The following is a 25,580-nucleotide window of genomic DNA, read 5'->3' as shown; positions in this document are numbered from 1 at the left end:
GGAGACTATTCAAATAACGCAGTCAAGAGATGCTGAAGCGTGGACTACAGTGATTGCAGAAAAGGTGGTGAGAAGTGGATGGATTCTGGAAACATTTTGAAGGTAGAGCCAGGTTTAAGCTATCAGTTATGAAAGCAATGTTTTGATGACCATCTCTCTGACTGCCACACATACCTCTCATTTACTTCTAAACATGGAGGCAGAAAACATATTAATCATAGTTTGCCTCCCAAATGACCTTCAGTTCATTCCTCAGGTCTCTGATGCAACAAGAAATATCAGAACAAGATTCAAGGATAAGGCTATTATTGTTTAGGCTTCATCCATCATGAGTGAAAATGTATTTAAATAATTAAGGTAAATGTTCTGGGCTTAGTTTAAAAAACAATACCTTATACCTTGATCTTATGCAACTGAGAACCTCTCTTAATCTCAGTTTTTCAAGTGATAAGATATTAATTTCTGCCAAATTAATTCCCAGGAATATTTAGATCAGAGCTGATAGCATATGCTGTGAAATATCATTTATTATTTGTATCACCTCTCATATATAAGTATCTTATAAAGAAGAACTTTGTCTTTTATATTTTTTCAGTTCCCCAGAGTGATAATCAGGTTGCTTAATTTGTATTTATCTATGATTTTCTATATGGCAGAGCAATCAGTAGAAACTTCAAAGAGTTGATTCTTCCCAAGGTACCATTATAAACATTGACCTTAGTTATTTGCTACAAATAATACTATTATTTTGAAATGAAATCACCACTAATAATTTTAGGTTTCTTTGTGTTAAAAAAAAAAAAAAGTTTGTCCTTCTTACGTTTCCTGTTTAGCTCTGCTGCAGACTTTTAGTTAAAATATAAAGATCTGAACATCACATGTTAAAACCCCGGACATATTATGAAAAATTGATATTATTGTTGGAATGCCCACACACTCATCATGAAGTGAAAGGAAACCAAGTCATTTAATTCAATCACCGTCCTGTGGTTCTATATGGTGAACATAAGCAAATCATCAGAGATATTTCTGTTTTAGAAGTTAGTGACTTTGCATTTGTGGAGAGAAAAAACCGCTCTATACAAATAATCACGTGGGGAAACTCTTTTTAGTATCAAAGTTCAACTCATTTCATTTTTTTAAATATTTAAGTATTTTTATACTAATGAGCTGCACATACAAGTTATAGAAAGCGATCTAATTATAATGTACTGTTAATTATCTAGAGTTTTAAACTATTTCAGGAAAGTATTGCCAGGCCATCAGTTTAAGCAAATAAATAATACTATTGAACAATTTGACCTTCAAGTAAAATGAATGGAAATTTATCTACTAGGGTTTTGTAAAAAATCCTACTACAAAATATTTTAAACTAGTTTGATTTTTCTCATTTGTTTTGACATTTTAAAAATAAGCCATACAAAATTTTCTTCCTCTTACATTAGTTCCTAGTGATATATAAAATTAGTATCTCCCCAAACCACATACCTGATGGAAGGTGTTTAAATTATATGATACTTAAAGACGATGGGAAGTCACAGAAACTGTCTACATTACCAAAATTTTATTTATGAACCAATAGTTTGGCTGTTTTCTTATTATTCAGCTTTTTAAAAGACATTCAGCATGATCACCATTGTTTTTGGCAATATTATGTAACCTAAACATTTGTACCCCTGTAATATGCTGAAATAAAACAATAAATAAATAAATAAAAGACGTTCAGCAAGTGTATGCATTTATTTAAAGGAGAAACTATAATAAAATATTTCTTATTCAAAAACAATCTGGTGTCTGTTTAAGCACTGTATCAAGAAAAATGATAGACTTTAGTGAGTTCTTCAATCTGACTACAGGCTGAATGACTAGTGATATGGTGATAATTATACCTGGGACATTTGGAGGCAGTGTAGTTAAGTGTGGATAGGACCAGATTAGAAAGCAGATAATCACCTGCAGTCAACAAATGCTTTGAGAACCCACCAGGGCTGGGCACTGCACCAACATTGGGGAATTCCCCAAGTGCCCAGGAGGCTTTCTGCTGTATTTCTAAGATGCACATTTTTTTCACATTTTACCGTCTCTGACATTGTAGTGCCTCTGACAATAAATAGATGACATCTTAGCTTCCATGAAACATGGTAATTCTAAATCCCTTTACTAAAGTAACATTATTAGGCTGATCACGGTGGCTCATACCTGTAATCCCAGCACTCTGGGAGACCAAGGCAGGAAGATCACTTGCGTACAGGAATTCGAGGGTCTACAGCGAGCTGTGATTATGCCTCTGCGTTCCAGCCTGGGTGACAGAGTGAGGCTAAAAAAAAAAAAAATCAATAATGTTATTTAGGAGAATAAGTAGACTAAACTGCCTAGAGTGAAGAGCATAGGGTTGAAGATATGAGTAGATCTTGATCCCTTTGGCAAATGTTCTTATACCACTGTGTGAGAGATCCAATACTGATATTTAAATATTATGCTGACTAATAATGTGTATGTATGCAAATACTTTAATTTCTGAAGTAGTGATCTGCATGAAGCCAAGGATGGTAACTTACTCTCCTTATATTTCTTCAAACATATGGAAAATAGGCACTCAAGATATATTTATGAATGAACAGAGACATAATCATTGAGACTTTAGGTACAAAAGGCAGCTTTTGGTCCTTTTTTTCCCATTCAATTTGTATTTCTCTTCCATAAATAACAGCTATTTTATAAGGAATCATTTTCTTGAGTTTTAAAATATATATGTATATTAAAGACATGTGATTATGTGTCCACACACACACATAAAATTTTCTTTACTATAATAAAAGCCATCTTCAATGATATTGTGTGAATATTTACTTTCCCTTAAAGATAATGAAACTCTTTGACCTTAATCTATATCTATATTTTGAAAACCATCAGATTAAAAATTATAATTCATAATTTTGGATATTTTGGCATTTGACTTTTTCACAATTATGACTGTGTCTATAAGATTATTGAAATATATATTTTGGGTTCCTTTCCAAATAGAAAGCACATAATAGGCTTCAAATAAATATTTGGGGATGGGCCAAGGTTATGTCCCCAGCTAGCGAGAATTTTCCTCATGACCTAGGATTTTGTGTGTGTGTTCACGTAGCCTCCACCACAGAGCAGTGCACAATGCCACGGCTCTTCTCTGCTGTTGCCAAAAAGAGAGTGGAATCCCACAGATGTGGCTTGTATGAGTTCTTGAAAGGTCTCATTTCTCATCTGCTTTTAGAAATTTGACTGGGTTCAGGGGAATTTAAACTATAAGAGCAAGCAGTCCCCCTGCTGATGCTATTATAAACGGAGGACTTTGGCTTTGCCCCTCAGGGAGTGCCCTTAGCTTTCAGGTCCACATGCACCAGTTCCTCTGGAGACCTACGGAAGTGGTGTCCTTGCTCCTCTTCCTTCCACATGCCTCCCCACTCAGTCTTCCCAGGTTTTGTCAACTCTTCTATCTAGTTTGTATTTTGTGGGGTTATCTATTTCCTAGTTTCACAAAAATAGATTTCTTTGTATGTTTGGTATTTCTCATTGCTTTTGGATAATTCTCAGGAAGGAAAAGAAGAAATTCCAACTTTACTCCATCATTTTTAAAGCAGATATTCTCTGGGAATGTTTTTCCATTAAAGCAGAAACCATTGGATGTATTTTTACTATAGGTAGAATCACTTTCTAAGGAACTATTGTCATAATTTATTGATGAACAGCTAGTTACTCATCAATAAATTTATTTTTAATGAATTTATTTCCCCTCCCCTGATTTATTACTACTTCCTTACCATTCACTCTAGGAAAACCACATTTGTAAACTAGATTCTGCTCCACCAGGAATAATATCAAATTCCTGTCACTGTCTCATAAGTTGAAGCAAATAGGTTGGTTACCATTAACCAAGGTCATCTGCTATTGACCTTGCTCCTCCCTTGGCCTCTATAAACACAGAAGAGCCTTTTTCTACATTCAGACAAATATTATTCTAAATCTTTCCCTTTTATCCTGCTAGGTGGCCAAGTTTATGATCTCTACCATCATAAACAGTGTTTCCCTGGATTGTTGTTGTTGTTGTATTTGCTTTGGTTTGTGTTTAGCGTTCTACTAATTAGACAGGATTTCTACTCTAACGTCAGTACTTACATTATGTTTTAAGCTTGTCCATTCTTTTGGGGATTTACAATCTAATGCTTTGCCAACATTTACATGGATGTTCTAATGCCAGTGACCCCTCTGTTGTGACTCTGATCCTCCCTGAACTTCAAGACCTAGAAATACATTCATTCAGTACTGCCTACGTGGTTCTAAACTTCTAGTTTTTAGTCTCTTGCCATATCCTGAAACCACAGTCTCTGCCTCAGCAAAACAAATGTGAGCATCTTATGAATATAAACAGAACCTACTGCCACTAATCTGCTTCTATGTCCACCACCTATTTGTAATCTCTGAATATCCTCAGCCATACTTCTTTATGCAGAAAATAACATTCTCCACAGTCTTAAGAAGTTGAATAGAAGCTATCCATCAAGTACTTTATACTTCCACTGACTATATATCAGTTTAAATCAGATAATGTTTATCAAGAACCACGGGAAGCACAACATGAGAAGTAAAGAAAGAGTGCCAACCTGGAGCTGAGTGAACAGCTGTGGCCTAGATCAGAAGAGCTATAACAGTGCTGCTCTCAATTTTAAATAAATCCTGTGAACGTCCTGAATGGCAGATCTGCAGACAAACTATATTTAAGTATCCATGTATAAAATTAAAGAATTTTCTTTTATATACAGAGCAGTAGGTGTCAGGAACTAAAACCCTGGTCTCAAACAAATGCCCGCCAAACTTTTAGTAATTTTTTTTTTGCATCTCTCTGTTTAATCTCCCTATAAACTAATTATAGATCTTTATGCCTTAGGATTTGAGAATTGGCCAATTTAACAATTAATGAAATGGTAGAAAGTTTAGATATTATTGAAAACATTTTTAATAAGCTTAAAGAATAATACACTATTTGATTTTTAGGAATTGTTATTAATATTTATCATCACACTATCGCTCAAATACACATCATTAAAATGTGTGTTACAGAATACAAATATATTAAAAACAAAATTAGACAAGAATTGAATTTTAATTAATCGACAGGATTGTTTGTTAGTTTTTTGTTTTTTTTTAGGTGAAGTAGGGAGGAACTCAAAGGTTAAGGCAATTTTTGTTCCAGTGAAGGCTTCTATATTAGAAGAAAAGTTAGGAGATTATCAGTGTAGATTTGGAATGAAAGAACTCTTTCTATTAAGATAATAAATCCAAACCATGTAATGAAAAAATAAAGACATTGGCTACACTCAAACGGGTATGATAAAATATATTATAAACAAAGTCCAAAGATATGATAGAGAAAAATGTCATTAAAATATGGATAAGATAAAGGGTCATTAATCCTAACAATCTACAAATTCAAGGGAAAAAAGAAACAATGGAAGAAAAGTCATCAAATAATATGAATGAGAATTTCACAGAAGTAGAAGAAACTGAACTAAGTACACTAGTTATGCTTGAACCCCAGTAATTTAGGAAACTACCAAACATACTTCAGTGATCAGAAATGGTCAGATGGTTTTTAATCCAAAAGATATTTTCTGTCCTTATAATTTATAGATAAATGATGCTTTATTCTAACTTCTTTGCTAGAAGCCAAATAGCCAATGAATCTATGAATAGATTTTCAAACTCATTTGTGGCCTGGAAAATGCAAATAAAAGGAATAATAAGGTACTACTCTTTAATCATCAGATTGGCAAAAATTTTAAGATGCAACATCCAGTGTTAGTAAGGACATGAATAAATGTATGTCTTAATTTTATTAATAGTCAAAGCATAAATTTCTACAAACATTTTGGAAACTAGTCTGGTAATATCTATTAAAATTAAGATTACATGGATCCTTTGAACTTGTCCAATTTGAGAAACATTCCCACAGGAAAAAAAATTAGAATTTGAGGATATGCACACACATGCACATACATACACACTCACAGATATGTATTGCTGCATTAATCATAGGAAAAATTAATACAGAAAGCAATCTAAAGAGACAACAGTAGGTAAAGGATTAAATAAATGATGGTGCTGGCCGGGCTCGGTGGCTCACGCCTATAATCCTAGCTCTCTGGGAGGCTGAGGCGGGCAGATCATTTGAGCTCAGGAGTTCAAGACCAGCCTGAGCAAGAGCAAGACCCTGTCTCTACTAAACATAGAAAGAAATTATACGGACAGCTAAAAATATATATAGAAAAATTAGCCAGGCATGGTGGTACAGACTGCATGCCTGTAGTCCCAGCTACTCGGGAGGCTGAGGCAGGAGGATTGTCTGAGCCCAGGAATCTGAGGTTGCTGTGAGCAAAGCTGACGCCATGGCACTCTAGCCCGGGCAACAGAGTGCGACTCTGTCTCAAAAAAAATAAATAAATAAAATAAAAAGTAAATAAATAAATAAATAATGGCGCTTTCATTCAATGGCATATTGAACAGTTATTTAAAACTCTGTATTTAATCAACAGCTATTCGGATGGAAGAATACCCAGGAAATATTGTAAGCAGGAAAAGGAATTTAAAAAATAAGGTGTACTAAATGACCTCATTTTAATAAAAATAAGCATTTACAAAAAAGATCACCAAATTATAAGTGTGGGCTTATATGTTTGTATATATTTATTACACATAAGTATGGGAGAATAGTGAATGGATCATGCTGTTTAAACTGGTAATTCTGTAGACAAAGACAAGAGTTTGAATATAAATTTCATTTGCAATATTGGAAACAATTTAATAAAGACCTTCAATAGAGACATTTAATAAAACTAAGCACAAATTTTTTTCTATCCGGTATTTATTTTGCTATAAGGAGTCAGGTTGGAATCAAATCTTATTTATTTTTCCAAGGACTAGTTAGTTTTCTGAACACCATTTATTAAATACCCTATTTTTTCACACACTAATTTGAAATGTTGTCTTTATCTTATATGAAATCCCCAGATATACTGCATCTATTTCTGAGTCTTTATCATGACATATTGACCCATCTCGTTCTGTGTTGCTACCACACTGCTTTAATTTCTACAACTTTATAAAACAATCTATCATAAAATTGAAAAACTCTATCTTCATTACTCTTCATCATAATTTTCTTAGATACTATCACATGTGAATTTTGCTATACAAACTTGAGTATCATTCTGTGAAACTCCAAAAAAATCTGGCGGACATTTGATCAGAAGTATATTTAATTTACAATTTTGTTTAGGGAAAATTAATTTTTTACTACATGTAATGATTCTTTCCCCTCACGATATGTATTTTTATTTACTCAAGTATTCTTTCAGAATTTCAGAAAAGTTTTGGTTTTCTTCTTAGCAGTTCTGCACATTTTTTGAGAATAGGCTATAAAACTATCAAACAAGTTATCTGAGTCAGGCTTAGTTGAACAGAACTTAAGTACACTCTTTACATGGGAGCCCCAATAATTTAAGAAATTACTAAACACACTTCAGTGGCTAGAAATAGTCAGATGGTTCTTGATTCAGATATATTCTAGATCCTTACAGTTTAAAAATAAATGATGCTTTGTTCTAACATCTTTGTTTTATATTCTTATTCTTTATTTAACTTGCCTCATAATAATAATGTTTTAATATGTCTGAGAGGAAAGAACATGGATCTAAAGTCAATCACAATTTTTCTTAACTCTATTGGGAAATTTCTAGATAAAATGTGGTACATTTCTCAATTTATAGTTTATTGAGTTATAGAGTTATGTATAATAATCACTAATAATCACTTAAAAGTTATCTATATTTGAGATAAGTTTCAAGATACATATTTGTAACATAAAAATATTTAAAAATTTGAAAAGAAAACAAGTACATTATACCTGGAATAGTATTAGATCACAAACCAATAAATTAATTTGAATTTTCTTTTCTTTACTGTGTAGCAAAATTTACTAAAAAAAATCAATGAAATACTCATTCAGTCATTCATTCAGTAACAGTTGTTAATGCTTTATATGTTCTAGGAAATGTATTAGATGCTGAGGATATAAAAATGAATACTAATGAAGTGTGCATACAAGTAAGCCAGCAATTAAAACACAGGGTGTGCTAACTGCTACTTTAGTCATAAGCCCAGGGTACATAATAGGTTCCCTATTTGTTCTAGTTTCTGGTGAGATGAGGAATGTGGTGTTTCAGGAAAACTTCTGAGCAGAAGTGATATTTAGGCTGGGAGAAAAGTAAGCAGGTAGAATAGGGATAATAACAAGGGTTCCAGACTGATGTTTCAGTGTTAGAAAGAATGTGGTAAGTTCCTACATCTGTAAGTGCTGGACTAAGGGCAATGTATATTTGAAATTGCTGTGTCGTATTACTTTTTCTTTTAACCCAGGATATGGTAAAAAAAAAAAAAAATCCAATATACCCACGGCATACATAATAATTGCAAATGTTAAAAAAGTCAGATCTCAGTATTCGTTAATGAAACACCTATCAACAGAACAAATGTAGCTATAACTACAGATTTCTTGACACACCAAAAGTTTTAACTGCTATTATATGAACTTCAGACATCTTTAGTTTATAATTCTTTCTGTTTGATCTTTTCTTTAATCCTTAAAAGATTTAAAGACACCAAAGCAGCATTATATTTTACTCAAATTTTCAAGAATTGACCTAAAAACAACTAAATAGATAATGGCCCTAATGAATAAGTTAAATTTCAATGGGGAGTATTTTCTTCAAGATAAAACAAGCTAAAAAAGAATTGATACACTTATAATTTGCACATGTACTAAAATATTTAATCTGCTGAGCTTGCAGAAAGTAAAAAGCCAAGACTTCAAAAGGGTCAGAAAGGGCAAGCAAAATAGTCTTTCTGGAAGAAGAAATACTAAGTAATTCATATGGTATCAATAATATTAAATATATTTGCCCACTCTGCAGCAAACCGTATATTCTCAACATGAACTCTCTATTCTGATTATATTAATACTTTTCTTTTGAAACAGAGTCTTGCTCTTTCACCCTAAGTAGAGTACAGTGGTATCATCATATCTCACTACAACCTAAAACTTCTGAACTCAACCAATCCTCTTGCCTCAGCCTCCCAAGTAGCTGGGACTACAGGCACATGCCACTGTGTCTGGCTAATTTTTCTAGTTTTAGTAGAGACGGGGTCTCGCTCTTGCTCAGGCTGATCTTGAACTCCTGAGTTCAAGCAATCCTCCTGCCTTGGCCTCCCAGAGTGCTAGGATTACAGATGTGAGCCACCACACCTGGCCCATTAATACTTTTATACTCTTCATTTTTCCTGTAAATAGCCAAGCTCATTGTGCCTCTTTAATTTATATAGGTTCAGTGATGTGAGTGTTGACCCACTTCTTTCAAGAGCCTCCTCAAGCTCTTCTTCATGAGGCTTTCTGTGAGCATTCTAACCCATTTCAATCTTCCCATTCTCTGAAGTACCCATATTGTATTATCAATACTGTGCATTTTGGCATCATTCATCAAACAATGATTGAGTAGTGCCTTCCTTCTGCCAGGTACTGCGCTAGGTGCCAAGGAAATAATAATAAGTAAGGTATAGTGCCTTCTTTCAAGTAACCCACAGTCTGCTCAGAGAGACAGACATGGAAAAAATTACAAGAGAAAGTGTTATATTCAACATATTCAGGAAATGCCATCAGGAAAACAGAGGCTAGAGTAGTTCATTTAGTCACATTCTATTTTGATTTAACTGTTTCATGAGACAGTTATTTTGTCTCCTATACTTCTTTGTTTCTTACACTCTAACAGCAAATATTATACCACCAAACACCTATGGTCTATTGAGTAGAATGTTTAAATATTTTTTCTCATGAAAAAATAACTATGTCTTTGCAGTTTTTCTTTAAAAAAAAAAAAAAAACAGTGTCTTATTGTCTCACTCTGTCATCCAGCCTAAAGTGTGGGGGCATCATCATAGCTCACTGCAGCCTTAAACTCCTAGGCTCAAGCGATCCTCCTGCCTCAGCCTCCCAAGTAGCTAGAACTACAGGGCTGTGCCACCATGCCTGGCTAATATTTCTATATTATTATTTTTTGTAGAGACAGGGATCTTGCTATATTGCTCAGGTTGGTCTTGAACTACTGGCCTCAAGCGATCCTTCCGCCTCAGCCTCCCAAAGTGCTAGATTACAGGTGTGAGCTATCATGCCTGGTCCTACAATTTCTCTGTAAATCTAAAACATTTCTTAAGTTAAAAGTTTATTTTAAAAAAACCACACACACACTAAAGACAATGTCTGTCTAAAGACAAGTAATCTTTGTAAATTACTCAAGTCTCTACCCACTCCACATATATTTCCCCCCTTTTTAATAATTTTGACTACTGTCCTTAGAAGGTATCCCCACATCCAGGTCTTCATCCACAATTGCCCCATATTCTTCTAAATTAGTTAAAAACCGACAGATGATAGCACTTAGCATAAATGGAGATTGCAAGACTGCAAGTTGCTCAGGGTGAGTCAATGAGTGAGTGATGAGTGAATGTGAAGGTCTAGACCATTACTATACATGACTGTAGACTTTGTAAACACTGTACACTTAGGCTACTCTAAGTTTATAAAACATTTTTTTATTTTTTCAATAATAAATCTCAGCTTACTGTAACTATTTTATTTTATAAATTTAATTTTTTTAACTTTTGGACTCATAATAACATTTAGCTTAAAACACAAACACGTTGTACAGCTATACAAAAATATTTTTATTCTTTATATCCTTATGCAGTAAGCTTTTTTCTATTTTTCAAATTTTTAACTTATTTATTTCATTGCTTTTTAAACTTTTTTGTTAAAAATTAAGACACAAACACACACATTAGCTTAAAAGCCTGCACAGGGTCCAGATCATCAATATCACTGTCTTATATCCCCCTCTTGTCCCACTGGAAGGACTCCAGGGGCAATAAGATGCATGGAGCTGTCATTTCACAATAACAAGGCCTGCTTCTGGAATACACCTGAGGGATCTGCCTGAAACTGTTTTACAGTAAACTTTTTTTCATATAAGTAGAATGAGTACATGTTAAGATAATGATTAAAAGCATAGTATAGTAAATACATACACCAGTAACAATCATTTACTATTATTATTATCGGGAATTATGTATTAAACATAATTGCATGTGTTATACTTTGATAAGACTAGCAGTGCGGTAGGTTTGTTTAAACCAGCATCACCACAAACACCAAAGTAATGCACTATGCCATGATGTGATGATGTCTATGACATAACTAGGTGATAGACATTTTTCAGCTCCATGATAATCTTAAGAGACCAACACTGTGTAATATATGCAATCCGTCGTTGACTGAACGGTCATTATGCAGTGCATGACTGTATTGGTTTGCTATATGTGCATTTGGAGCCTATATGCTGAATGTCTGACTGCTATACCAGTTTGCCTCATTTAAAAAAAGAGAGACCTTTGTGGTTCTTTGTGGAGGCAACCTGAGACACCTGAGACAACATGGTACTCCCCACAATGTGCTGTTTCCCTGGCACCCACTAGAATGTGCTTGTATCAGTTCCCTATGGTTGGTGCTACAGTTACCTCAAACTCAGTGGCTTGAAACAAAACAAATTCATTATCTTACAGTTCTGGAGAGTCAGATTGGGTCTTACTGGGCTAACATCAAGGGTCAGTAGGCCTGTGTTCCTTCTGGAGATTCTAGGGAAAAATTTGTTTCCTCACATTTTCCAGCTTCCAGATAGCACCCGTGTTCTTTGGTTTGTGGCTCCATTTCTCCAACTTGAAAGGCAGCAGCACTGAGGCAAGTCATTCTCACACTGCCATCTCTCTTGTTCTCTCTCTTCTGCCTCCCTCTTCCACTAATGAGGAGTCAGGTGATTACATTGATCCCACCTGGATAATCCAGGATAATCTCCCCCTCTCAAAGTCATTTGATTAGCAACTTCAATTTCATCTGCTCCCTTTTCCCCTTAGCCAAGTAATCTAACGTGTGCATAGGCTCCAGGGATTAGGTCATAGATGTCTTTGAAAGACCATTATTCTCTTTGCCTTAGTGCTAGTGACATTTCTGCCCTCCTCTGATCAGACAAGACAGAGTCAGCTTTTAGGTCTTCTACAGAGAGTGGAAACAAGATTTGACACCCTCCCTGCCCTCAGCAAATGCAGCACCCTGAATGGTGTGGTGAGGACTGTAGGCCTTTACTTTCCCTTGGGCTATAAATTCTACCCTTCCCAGGAGACACATCTGTTGAATCTGTGTTGTGTGAGATAACCCCACTCGGTTAAAAGCAAAAGAACCTGCTTTCAGTGGCATCTTTACAGCTTAATTTTAGCAATTCTAATGATGGAGTATTGGCCAAGATATTACTGCTTGCTCATCAGGTTAAAGCTGATCCTGACTAGACTCGGCTATTGAGAAAATTCGAGTGTCATTTCTGTATAGTGGATTAGATAGAAGCATTGTTTTAGCAGGTTTTTATGCTGATGATAAGTTTAAGCCTTATTAATGATAGGCTGAAGAATTCTTCTAGTCATTTATTCAACTCAAATTTGTTGAATACTACTGTCCGCAAAGCAATGAGCTAACAAGTGAGAATTCAGTAGAACTAAAGACTGATGTGGTCTTATCTACATAAACTTAACATTTTACCAAGAGACAGAGATGTAAAACTACTAATTAAACAATGAATTATTTAACTGCAATAGTGGCCAGGGCTATAAAAGAGAAGAACAAAGCTCTACACATCCCATAATTCTCCAGCTATCATCAATTAGGTTAGAACGAAAGAAAACTCACAGAAAGGAAAAGTGAAATTTTTACCCGTGTTTGGCTCACCACTATGTGCTTTGCACAGTGCATGGCATTTACTAGAAACTTATTAAATATTAACTAAGTAAAATAAGATGCTAGAATAAAAAAAAACAGGGTGTTTTTACTAAGAACTACATTATTAAAAATGTATACTCTTTGGACAGCAGAGCAGCCTTGCATAAATCATGTTTCCCACAGTTTTATACAAAGGGGAAATTTTTATTTGTACTGAACAACATATTCTGTCCTATTTTTTACTAGGTCTTTGATTGGAATTTCTCACAATTTTCTGAGCCCCCACTGTAATAGGGGAGCAAAAGCAGGGTCTGATATAGCGCAGATATAGTAGTGAGTAGAGCTCACATGCTCAAGTCTAGGATTGGGAGTAAAGCGTAAGGTCTGGCCACACTGAGATCAGACTTAAACACAGCTCCAAGTCTACCAAGGGACTAACATGAGACCCATAGAGGAGCAAAAAGAATAGAGCTGGCAAGTATTGGTGAAAAGGAAAATACAGAAATTAGGAATATTTTTGTCAACATTAGTCTAATTGCATTTGTCTAGACTACACTCTTCTGTCTCAGGGTGTCTTATGAAAGCCATAGAACCCACATCCTATATGTTGAGCTTCCAAAGACTTTCAGGGACTACATGATGAGTGCCAGGCGCACTGTCTGGAGAATGAGAACGGACGCGCTTGGGACTTTGACTCGGGGGGATGGGCAGGACATGGACAATGTATATGACCTAAACTTATGTATCCCCATGATGAGCTGAAATAAAAAAAAAAAAAACTGAAAACTGACAGTGTTTATCTTCATAAAAAGAGGTGTGGAATGAATGAAAAGAATGCTTTTACCTCTAAATCAGCATGAAATAAAACTAACAGTAAGCATAAATGGGGGGAGGGAAATAGCCTTATTCCCCTTGTTTTCAGAATATGTATAATTTCCTACATAAGACAAAAATTAACGCTTTAGTCTTCTCATCTCATGCATCACATTTTTTCCAAAGAGGAAACCAATCATAACTTTTTTAATTCTTCTTTTCTTCCTCGTCCTTTTTAAAAAAATGCATCCCAGAAACATTAAAAAAGGGAAAGAAGTCTCAAAATTTCTTCAAAGGGAAAATAACCTTGAAGTCAAACAAAGAATGTCTGTCATCTAAAGCAGGATGAAGGAGATCTGATTAAAATCAGAATTCCCATCACTACATCTTTACTCACCACACCAAAATCAGGAACTATTGATTCTTTAATTAAAAAAGATCTGACATGGAAATACTACATTGAGACCAATCCCATATGAACAAGTCTGTCAAGATTTCTATTTTTTGGCTCATACCTTAGAGATAGACAAGCTTAAATTTGCAATTAAATATTACAGGATCATGATGCATGTTCATCCACTGAAAAAATCCCTCAGGGAGAGAGAGTAGGAACAAGAGGAGAGAAGTGTGAGAAAGTGAATAAATTCTTATGTGGAAAATGGAAAAGTGATAAGAGTCTAAAACAAAGAACAATGAGGCAAAGGGACCAAAATAGTAAATGAAGACCAAAGTAAAAATTAATGAAAAAGCAAATCATTAAAATCAAGGTGAATTATTCAATAATCACTCAAATCTCTAAATATACATAACCCAAATACTATTACATGAAGTTTAGAATGGGTACAGACATGTGCTAAATACCCCCATCTAGAGATTATCTGTGCACTAGCCCTAAAAATCTGAATAGACCTGGTTTATTTTAACTCTATGCCTCTCTAATCTGTCATTCTACAAAGTTAATATTAAAGCTAGTCCTCAGCTAAAAATATAGGAGACAATGTATAATTATTCTTTATTTTTTTGCTAATAAACAGTAATAACTATAATTACAAAGGAAACATCGGCTTTATGGAAATATGCAAGTTGACACCAATTAATGACTTTTTATAGTTGTTTTCTTTCCCATACATTATTCATATCATACATAAAGACACAAAGTAAGAGGAAAGGGAATAGGAATTAGAACAGAGAAAGCAGAGAAAAAAAGGAGAAAGGGAAGGAGACAGAAAGAAAATGTGTCACTTTATAAATGAGCCTGGTCATTAAATTATCATTGCAAGTTATTTCAATTTTATATTTGAAATTCTTAAAGTATTTTGAAAAACTTACATTCCTTCTATTTATTAAATGGCAAACTGATTTAACGTTTTAGATCTGGGACTATGATGCTGACATCTAAAGAACTGATTCTCTCACACTTACAAAGCTGTCTTAAATATCCATATCCTCCGTGTATTATCAATAATGAAGTTTTTTTCTCTCCCTGAGACAGAGTCTTTTATATTTGCACATGGGGTAGTGCTTAATTGCAGTATGCAGTATAAAAGAGGTAAAACTACTGCAGCAAGATGCAAAATTCTGTATGAAAAGTAAGGGAGGCATAAAATAAGCAAAGTTAAAAGAAATGATTTAGAAGAAGAAATAAACAATGAAACACAAATTGTGGAATAGGAAAAGATGCCTAAAAATAAGGTGTGGATAGATTTGGCAGAATAACAACTCCAAAGTTCTTCCAGATATGACATCTGGTCACCCCTGATTGTTTCCATTGGAAAGACTGATTCCTATGGAACTTTGTCAACCATTCCTCTCTCTGAAGGACCACAGCTAATTGATTAATCTGTCAGATAAACTATAAACATTCCAAAGGCATTTCTTATAGTACATTTGTGGTACCTCAAAGCTCAGAAATAGTCAATCAATTCGTTTTCTCTGATATCCCATCAAGATGGCCAAGGGGAAAACTATAGTCATGTATTAGCATCAAATTTTATATCTTATATAACTACATACGTACACATGTATTCACATATATATTTTATAAGTATAAAATATATGTATATATTTAATGTATATAAAATATATACATATAGATTTTTTAAATCATGATGTTTTAGGGGCACAGTTTGTTTATCAAAGGATTAAGGACATTTTAACTCATAATATTCATCACATTAGGGAAAGAACATTTCATAGAAAAAAGACAACAATTTGAAATCAGTGTATGAGTTTCTTACCTCAGCTGTGATCCTTGAAGATCTGAGGAAGCCATTTACTAGCTGGGAGGGAAGGAAGGAAGGAAGGGAGGGAGGAAGGCAAGGAAAAGAATAGGACAACAATAAAATGACTACAAAGTTCTTAATTGAAAGCATTCCTGAGGTACTCACCACTATCAATAATACTAATCATAACAAAAAGGACAACAATTAAAGTTTACTGACTATTTAATACAGATCTGCACCAAGGGTTTTACACACCTTTTTCCATTTTATTTTTGAAATAGTGCTATAAAATTGTCATTGTTTTTCCACCTACAAATAGAAAAACTGATAGAAAGATGAAAGACTCTGTAACCGAGTTAATATAATGATAGATACTGATACATTTTAGCTATGTCTCTGTATGTGGTATATGAGTGTATTTTAATTTTTTACCCCTGCAACAGAATATACAGACTATATAGTCCTGCTTGTCTTCAAGTGCAGAATATACCGCAGCAAATATTTCAGATAAGAATGAGTGAAAAACGAAGGAAACTATTTATCCGTCAGGGTCCAATTAGAAAAGAGAAACAGTTATTTGAAGAGGGAAGTTTAACATAAAGAATTGCTAACTGAGAATAGGGTATTTAATAAGGGGTACAAAGAACTGTAAAGAAGACAAGAATAGCAAAACAGAGAGGCGTCACTAACTCCAGGCTGAGAGAGAGATCACCAGGAAGAAGAGCCCGTAGGTGAGTCGCTCCACTGGGCTGAGACCTTGCTCTCTGAAGAGGGTGGGGCTGTGGCACATCGGACCACAGGGAAGAATGCTGAGGTGCTGCAGCCCGGCCTGGAGGGCAGGCGACAGCGAGCCAGGGTACCAGTGAAATTCTGGAGTGTGTGACCCATGAGTCTGCATATCATAAGCAGAGAAAGCACCACTGGCAGCTGTGAGTCAGGCAGCCAGGCCCTACGACCAAGAAGGAAACCAGAATCGTGGGAAAGAACAAGAGAAATCCCCTCGGGCACTGTTTCCTCTCTACCCACAGGGCAAACATTGTCCCAACCAGAAAATGAGAAGCATCGACTAAGTCCAGCTCTAGCATCACAAAGTGGGCAAAAAGGGGATAAACTTTGAGCTGCGATTAATAAATGGATAATTGGCACAACCTATGACTTCAAACACCGTATAATTTTAAAATGCATGTTTGCAGAGAATTTTCATATTTCAGAGAAAAATAATCTGGGGTTAATCCACATTAGATATCTTTTAAATCTTGATTATTTCTGCATTTATTTTAGTTTGTTTACATTGTAGAATGGGAAGCCCAGGAATTACTCAATTCTATGAAAGAGCTTATATTTAAGGTATGTTACTTCAAATACGAGTTTCAAAGAAAGATAATTTTTTAATACTATGAGAATGACAATGCCTACTAGGTTCTCCACACAAGTGATTTGTCCTCTCCTTGGTATGGGGAATTTGGCTCTTTGAATCTCCCTTGTGGAGGACTCAGGCTAGGTCTGTTCTATTTCTCCTCTATCCTCCCTACCCAACACTCAATGTCTCCCATTACCTTATGTTGGATATAGCTGTCCCAACATTTTTTGCCCATGGGGCCCAATTCTTGCCCCAATCTCTCACTATCCCCTGATGATTGGATGGGTTGTATATTTTTACTGGGAGTATACTCTTCACACCTGAATAAACACTTGTGCCAATTGATATATATTGTAATATGCTTTTCGCCTGCAACTGAGACAGACAACAAATAAAACAGCCACCCTCTGTCCGCCCAAATTCAACTGTAGTGGTGCTTTCTTTGTCAGCAGTGCTCTGATGGTGCCCATTCTCTCACTTGTAGCTAATAAGTGATCTAGTGGCTCATTTCTTGCTGGTCATACACCAGAAGTAGGCTCCAATGTATTACAGTGCTGAAATATAAATACAAAATTGCAGAAAAGGTAGCAGAAAAATACGGTAAAATTTTTTTCAGAGCTGGACATTACTGATAATTTTCTTGCTTGGAAAACTTTAAAAAAAATCATAAAAGAAAGATTGATAGTTCAAAATTTCAAAAGCTTCATAACAATAAAAATCAGTAAAACTGGGTTGTAAAGGAAAACAACAGCCTGGCAAACGTGTTTGTGTTTGACAGAGTTAATGACTGTATTATGCATAGATTGCATTTGGGTTCATGAAAAAATATCAAAACTCCCAAAGATATGTAGGCAAGAATTATCAATAGATCATTAGCAAGCAAGGAAATACAAATAGTATAAGAGTAAAACTTAGAAATGCATATTAAATCAATTAAAATACCATTTTAACCCTATTAAGTTGTGGGGAAGAGAGAGTTACCACTCAGAGCTATTTATTAATATATAGGAGATAAAACAGGTTTATACAATGTTTGTTGAATTTTGAGTTAGCAAAACTCTTTATCCAAACAATACAGCAACATATAACAAGTACAAAAAATGTTCATACTGTCCATGTAATATCACCAATGGAAATTTATTATAAGGATAATTGAATGGAAAGAAATAGATACATATATAGAAAGATCACAACCTTGTGAAACAATAACCACACACAAACATGCACATGTACTTTCTATATTTTTGAGTAAAATATAGCATAAACCCTGAAAGAAATATCACGTAGCCATTTAAATTATAACTTAGAATACTGTGTAAAAACAAAGTTTATGATGTAAGGTTAGTAGGGAAAAAGTAAAAATAAATGCAGAAAAGAATTTTTACTACACAATTATATAATATATACACTTCAAAAAGACTAAGTTAATTTATAAAACTAAATATCATCTTAGAATGCTGGGATTATGAACAGTCTTTTTCTAACATTTTAGTAATGTTATATTCTCTTAAGATTTGCAGAAAAAAATAAGCTACTTTGTCCTTTCAGGGATTTATTTCTGGGAACTTAAATCTTTTGTCATTCTCGTCACTGTCATAAGAAAATTTTATGTTTTGTTTGCTAAGGGAATAAATTAATTCAAATTTTACTTCACACTAAATTCTGTTAAATTTTTTGTCTACAGAGAGGGAAAAATCATGGAGAAAACTAGAAAATCTCACCTCACCTTCATGACATTTCTTACAGTTAAAGGGAAAGTCAAACTGTTATCAACACACTAAAATACAGCATTTCTCTCTGCTCACTTAACTATATAAAAGGCAAAATAAATTCATGAAGACAAGGGAGGTGAAATGTGTGTGAAATTATGAGAACATTCAAATATCAAAGAAAATAGTCACAAGATGTTCTCTAAGCATAAGTACCTATGGGCTCAGCTACAAGGAAAAGCAAAATCTTCAACTATTGCACTCACCTTAGCTCCAGAGACATTTTTAGACTCTAAGAAAGATTTTGACAATAAATTGCAATAAACAACTACACTAATTCCAAGAAAAACAAATAAGACATTGTAGATATGCCTAGGGATTTCTGATTGCTATGAACTGATGGATAAAAATCCTCAAACATTTCTTACCATTTAGGCATAACAGCCTAAGAGTGAACATTTTTCAATTAATTTAGCTTTTATTTTTTTGTGTGTGTATATCCATAATTTAAGGAATTGAAAAATTCTACAAGGATGATTTTTAAAAACAGCACTCTTTTTGTCCTCATTTGCTCTCTCCAGAGAGTTCATTTTTAGCTGAATCTTTTCATATTTACCTCCTTATCCTCAAATAATTGCTCATAGTGATAATTTTAAATTTTATTTTCAGTTTTAGGCAGTATGAAGTAAGTAGATAGTGTCCTCATCCCACCCTACACAAACACATTTACATTTTCCAACCCTCTACTTTCTGAATTTGATTAAGATAAACATTCTATCAGTTTTACTTTACTATGTGCATAATAGTCACAGCTGAATCATGTTCTCTACCATGATTATTTCGCTTTCCCTCTAATTGTTTTTCCTCATTTCTTAGCATTCTATGTACTTACCATTGACTTAACCCCTCAAGCCATCTCACAATATGTAAACCTCTGCTCAATTTTCTGAAACAATTAGTTATTGCATTACTTTCATTTTTTAAAGAATCCCTTCCAGAACAACTTTTAAACTGGCTGTCCTCTAAGTCTGATGCATTATTATTTCCTTAGAAGCTGCTCACACTGGTATTTTGGACATTTCTTTTGTTCTCTTCTGTGTTGGAGCCCTGCATTTTGCATGTCATATCTTCCTCTGGTGGAAATAGAAATTCTACATAGGAAATAATTTTCCATCAGAATTATTAAACCATTGCTCCATTTCCAATATCTAGTGTGGCTATGGAGATATCTAATGTCATTCTGATTGTTAAAATGTTGGATCTTCTCCTTGCTTGCTCTATTTGAAAGTTTTAAGGTGATGGGCACCCCCATGGGTCTATTTTCAACCAGTGTGCTGTTTCACTTGGTGGGGGGGGGATTTTCAACCTTGGAAATTATGCTTATTTATACTTATTTTTCTTGAATTATTAATATGTCTTCGATTTTCTATCCTCCACTTAACAATTTTCTCTCTTCTAGTACTCTTACTATTCTGATGTTGATGTTGAACATCCTGGACTGATCCTTTAATCTTTTAATCTTTTCTTTCTTATTTTTCATATCTTTTTCACTTTGCCCTATTTTCTGGAGATTTCCTCATCCTTTTCTTTCTATCTCTTTTTGGGCTTTTGATTTCTATAATATTCTCAACTTCTAAGAGCTCACTTTTGCATCTAAATGTTCCTTTTTGTAGCATATTTTTTATTTTATGGGTATAGTATCTTTCCTTGTCTCTGAAATTATTAATGATATTTTAAATATTTTCTTTTCCCTTAAAAGTCTTTATTCACTCTAAATTGACAGGCAATGTAATATAGTTATTGGTAGTTACTAAGTACCTGCATTCAAGTCCTGACTCCACTATTGATTAGTTATGTGACCTTGGGAAAGTTAACCTTTCAGTGCCTAAGTTTCCTCATCTAGAAATACTATAAATGATAGAGTTGCTCTGAATAGTAAACGACTAATACATGTAAAGTGATTAAAACAATGCTTGGTATAAGGTAAGGTCTATTTGTGTTTTGTTAAAAGACAAGCTTGTGATTTGTTTTTCTATTTGTTAGTTTTAGACTTGGCCATTCACAGAAGATAATTTGTTTACATATCTTGAGACCTCCAACTATATGCTCAGATCTATTTCTAGAGTACTGAGAAGATGACTGGAAACTCTATGCATGGCGGGGGTCTTGCTGTTTGCAAGATCCACTGTAGGTCCTTTAGTTGAGGAACCCTGGATTTCAGTATCTTCATAGTCCAAGCTTGTCAGATTACCTGCCTGAAGAGTACACACTTATCTTCAGGTAAGGTAAGATGGCTAGGGATTTCAACCTCAAGTATAAAATTTTACATAAAGTTTTCTATATGAAATTTCCACCCACCACCCTGTTTTACACTTTTTGAAGAATAAACTCCATAGTGTTTAGTCTAGGAGGGATAAGCTAAATTAGAGTGAATTTAGGTGTCTAACTTCCTCTTAAAGTTTTTAATTTATTTCTCAGATTTCCCTGTCACTGGCTTGAGAACCATATTCTTTGATCCAATAAGTTAGAAATATCGACCACAACTTTCCAACAATGTTTTTCACAGATGTCCTTTTATATCTTGTTATAAATTCCTTTGCTATTTTTTAAATGGGATTTGACAGAGAATAAAGGTAAACATGAGTGCTCAATTTACTATCTTTAACCAGGAGTTGAAATGACTATTTAAAACAATGAAAAGCAATTATTAGTTTAAAAAAAAAAAAAAGCTTAACTGTAACTAGGTGCTCAGCTCTATAAATTTCTCTTTCTTAACAAGCATTGATATTTTCGGAATAGTACATCTGAATAATTTTCCCCTTTTAAAATTTTTCTCAATAATAAAGCAGAAATAAAACCTGAAGCTCTGACTCTGTAGCACAATGTTCACCCCTGTGCTTAGCCTGCAATTGGCCCAATGCAGAAAAATTCTCAATAGTGCAAGTTCCAGGATAAACCACTAACACTGCCTTCTTTCTTTACTTTGTGCTTAACTGTATAGGCATGCACTAGGTTGTCTATTTGTGAGGTGCCATTTCTTTCATGTAAATGAATCTCAAAAAATTATTTTTTAAAAAGGGGTCTAATGTTTCTGATAGAGCACTGAGAAACATCATCTTTGGAAACAATTTAGAAAAGCTCAGCAAAACAGAGTAAGAGGCAGTTGCTGTGGCTCACGCCTGTAATCCTAGCACTCTGGGAGGCCAACGTAGGAGGATTGTTTGAGTTCAGGAGTTCAAGACCAGCCAAAAATCACCCAGGTGTGGTGGTGTGCGTCTGTAGTCCCACCTACGTGGGAAGCTGAGGCAGGAGAATCACTTGGGAGGCTGAGGCAGGAGGATCACTTGGGCCCAGGAGTTTGAGGTTGCTGTGAGCTAGGCTGATGGCAGGGCACTATAGCCCAGGCAACAGAGCAAAACTCTGTCTCAAAAAAAAAAAAAAAAAGATAAAGAAAAAAGAGTAAGGAAGTTGGAGAGAGCAGCAGCCAGACCATCATATGGTGAGAGAAGGCTTACTTTTAAGTTTGGGCTGGCTGCAAGCAACACTACTTTTATACAAAATGTACTTTATGGTAATAGTTATTTCAGGAAATTCCTTTTTTTTTGCCTCACACTCCATTTTGGGGAGAAACAAAGGCATTAAATCAAGAGTAGGTGTATTTCTTTTGTAAAATATGGTATCAGCAACATTAACATTGATAAGCTTAGCTGTTTATTTATTCCATTTTTAATTAAATAAAATTATAATTAAATAGAAAGGCATTTTATTTCCTGTCTCCTTGATTATCACACTATGGGACTTAAAGCCATGTAAAACATCACTAAAACATTACTTCATTGGTACCATGGTGGCAGCACAATCTCTGCTGTAGTCAAGTATCTAGTGGAAATCTGTAGTCACTTCAGTACTGGGCGATCAAATTTACTAAACATGCAAGGTGACAACAGCTTCTATAGCAGAACATCTCAACACCAAGTCCGATGAGCTTACCCTCTTTTGAAACTTTCTGTCTCTACGATAGGGGATAGCTGACCCCAATGTCTCAGCCCATATTAATATCAAAACAACACAGTGAGTAACTTAAGCCTATAAGGAATGCTAATGAGTGAACCATTTCTCCTCCTGCCTATATTCCTTCTTTTCCGTAAGGTTAGTTCCTGGAATTATCAATAGCTATTATACTATACCTGCTTTGCAAATTTCTCTGGACTAAACAGAATAATTAAAATTTATTGCTAAATAAAAAAACCTGTATTTAGTTCTTAAACTTAAGTAGCCTCAAGACGTTCCATTATGCATTCAAATTTGAGATAGCTATGCTGAAAAAAATTTGATGTGTGAAAAGATTTCTATTTTGTTCTTGAAATTCATTTTGATTGGCACACATTAAAATTAGATCACTGCTCATTATTTTCTTTAAAAAAATTAAACTGCATTTATAAATGCAAATATACATGCTATGTTTATATATATATTTATATATATATGTATTTTTTTGAGCAAAATAGTAGGTCTGGTAAGACAGCTTGTGTAAATTTAAAATTCTAAAAAAAGCATATCTCTCCACCATCCAAGATAACTCATACCTCTGATTGTATATTAGGCCTTGATTTGGAGAGAAGTGAAGATAAGTTAAGATTATTTCATCATTACGGAAAAGTGAATTTAAATGATCTTATATAGGCAACAATATTCATTATAAAATATCAGAAACTTAAATCACTGATTCCCCATTATTTTACTTTCTTAAATCACGTACAAGCTGTAAGATAGAAACATGCCCTTGTTATCTAGCCGAACAATGAGAACATATGTCACACACTGCCTGTTCAAAACGCACTCCCTTATAAAGATTGAAATTTTAGAGAATGTTAATGGAAGGCAGACTCTAAAGTTCTTCTGTAGAGGCTATTACTCCACGCAAATGAAAAATGCAGAGCACAGTGTTATGGGCTCTTTGGCCCATTCTGTTGAATTGAAAGAGAAAATTGAAAAGACTCAATTATTCTATTTATTACTTTGATGAGTTTTTATAACATGAAATGAATTTTGTGATTAATGAGGATTTTATGTAGACTGTTACATAAAAAAACTTCATCTGCAAAAAGCAAATAGCATTATTTTCTGGCCAGTGAAGATGAAAACAAAATACAAGATGAAGTTGATTGACTTAAATTTAATATATAAAAGGTAGCACTAGTTAATAGAGTATTGATTAAAGATATAAAAAGAGATGGTGACAATTCATCAAATATCCTTGTTCTACGTCCTCAGGGTGGCTGTTTAATAAACGTCTTTTCTTATAACTGATTTATATTTTTATATTACTCTTTTCATATCTAGTTTCTTTTTCCTATGGACATATCAGAATCATTCACTGCCATTACCAGCAACACACACGCATACAAAAAAAAGTTATTTTGAAAATCTCTTAGTTTATTTTAACATCTTAAGTGGGATTGATCTTACAATAGAAGCAGGTGCTAAAAGGTTGGGAGTAAATATAATTAAAATATATCAGCCTGAATTAACAGACAAAAATAAAATTGAAAAATAGAGAAATATATCTATAACCTATATATTTTAATCTATTAATATTAATTTTGGTAATAATATTAAAATATGATTCACCCAAGTGGATATATAAAATTTATGGTATACTGTTTTTATCAAATACTTTGTGATATTATGACATAGATATATGTATTTTCATCCACAGTTCCTAGCTCATAACTCCCATAGCCATTGTTATGTTGGGGTACTTTAGGCCTCAGAAGCAGGCCTCTGAAAACAGAATGTCTCTCTCTAACCTCCTGTTCTCCTTTCACCTGCCCATGGCAGGAATCTAATCTGATTGTTGGGTTATGAGATCCTCTTTCCAAAGAGGGTTCTGCCTCATTCCTGAAGGAAGATATGTTGCACAAAGAGGCCAAAAAGAATCAGAACAGATAGGCCTTGCTGTGTTTCCCTACTCAGTCTATTAGTGTTAGAATATATCATTTTTGTCCAATCACATTTCTTCATGGTTATCAGTCACTCCTATGCAACAAAGTTTGCTCTTTTTAAAAATGGTCATTTTGTCTGGTATAAGATGGTATCTAATTATGGTTGTAATTTGCATTGCTCGTAAGATTGATGATGTTGAGCATTTTTGAATATATTTGTTAGCCATTTATATGTCTTCTTTTGAAATACGTCTGTTCATGTCCTTTGCCTATTTTTAATAGGGTTATTTTTTTCTTGTTGAGTTGCTTACATTCCTTGTAAATTCTGGATATTAGTCCTTTGTCAGATGCATAGTTTGGGAAGATTTTCTCCCATTCTGTAGGTTGTCCATTTACTCTGTTCATTTCTTTTGTTGTGAAAGGGCATTTTAGGTTAGTTAAATCCACTAGGCCATATTTTGCTTTTCTTGCATTTATTTTTGAGGTCTTAGACATAAATTTGTAGACCAACATTGAGAAGAGTTTTTCCAAGGTTTTCTTCCAGAGATTATCACTGAAATATTGGAGAAGATAGTCAGATAACCAACTTCTAGAAAAAAAATTTCCCCAAGCTGCTGCTTAATG

This window comes from Lemur catta, chromosome 6 (genome assembly GCF_020740605.2).
Source record: "Lemur catta isolate mLemCat1 chromosome 6, mLemCat1.pri, whole genome shotgun sequence".
Lineage (NCBI taxonomy): Eukaryota > Metazoa > Chordata > Mammalia > Primates > Lemuridae > Lemur > Lemur catta.
The sequence above is the reverse complement of the archived record's forward strand: the minus strand, read 5'-3'. Positions refer to the sequence as shown.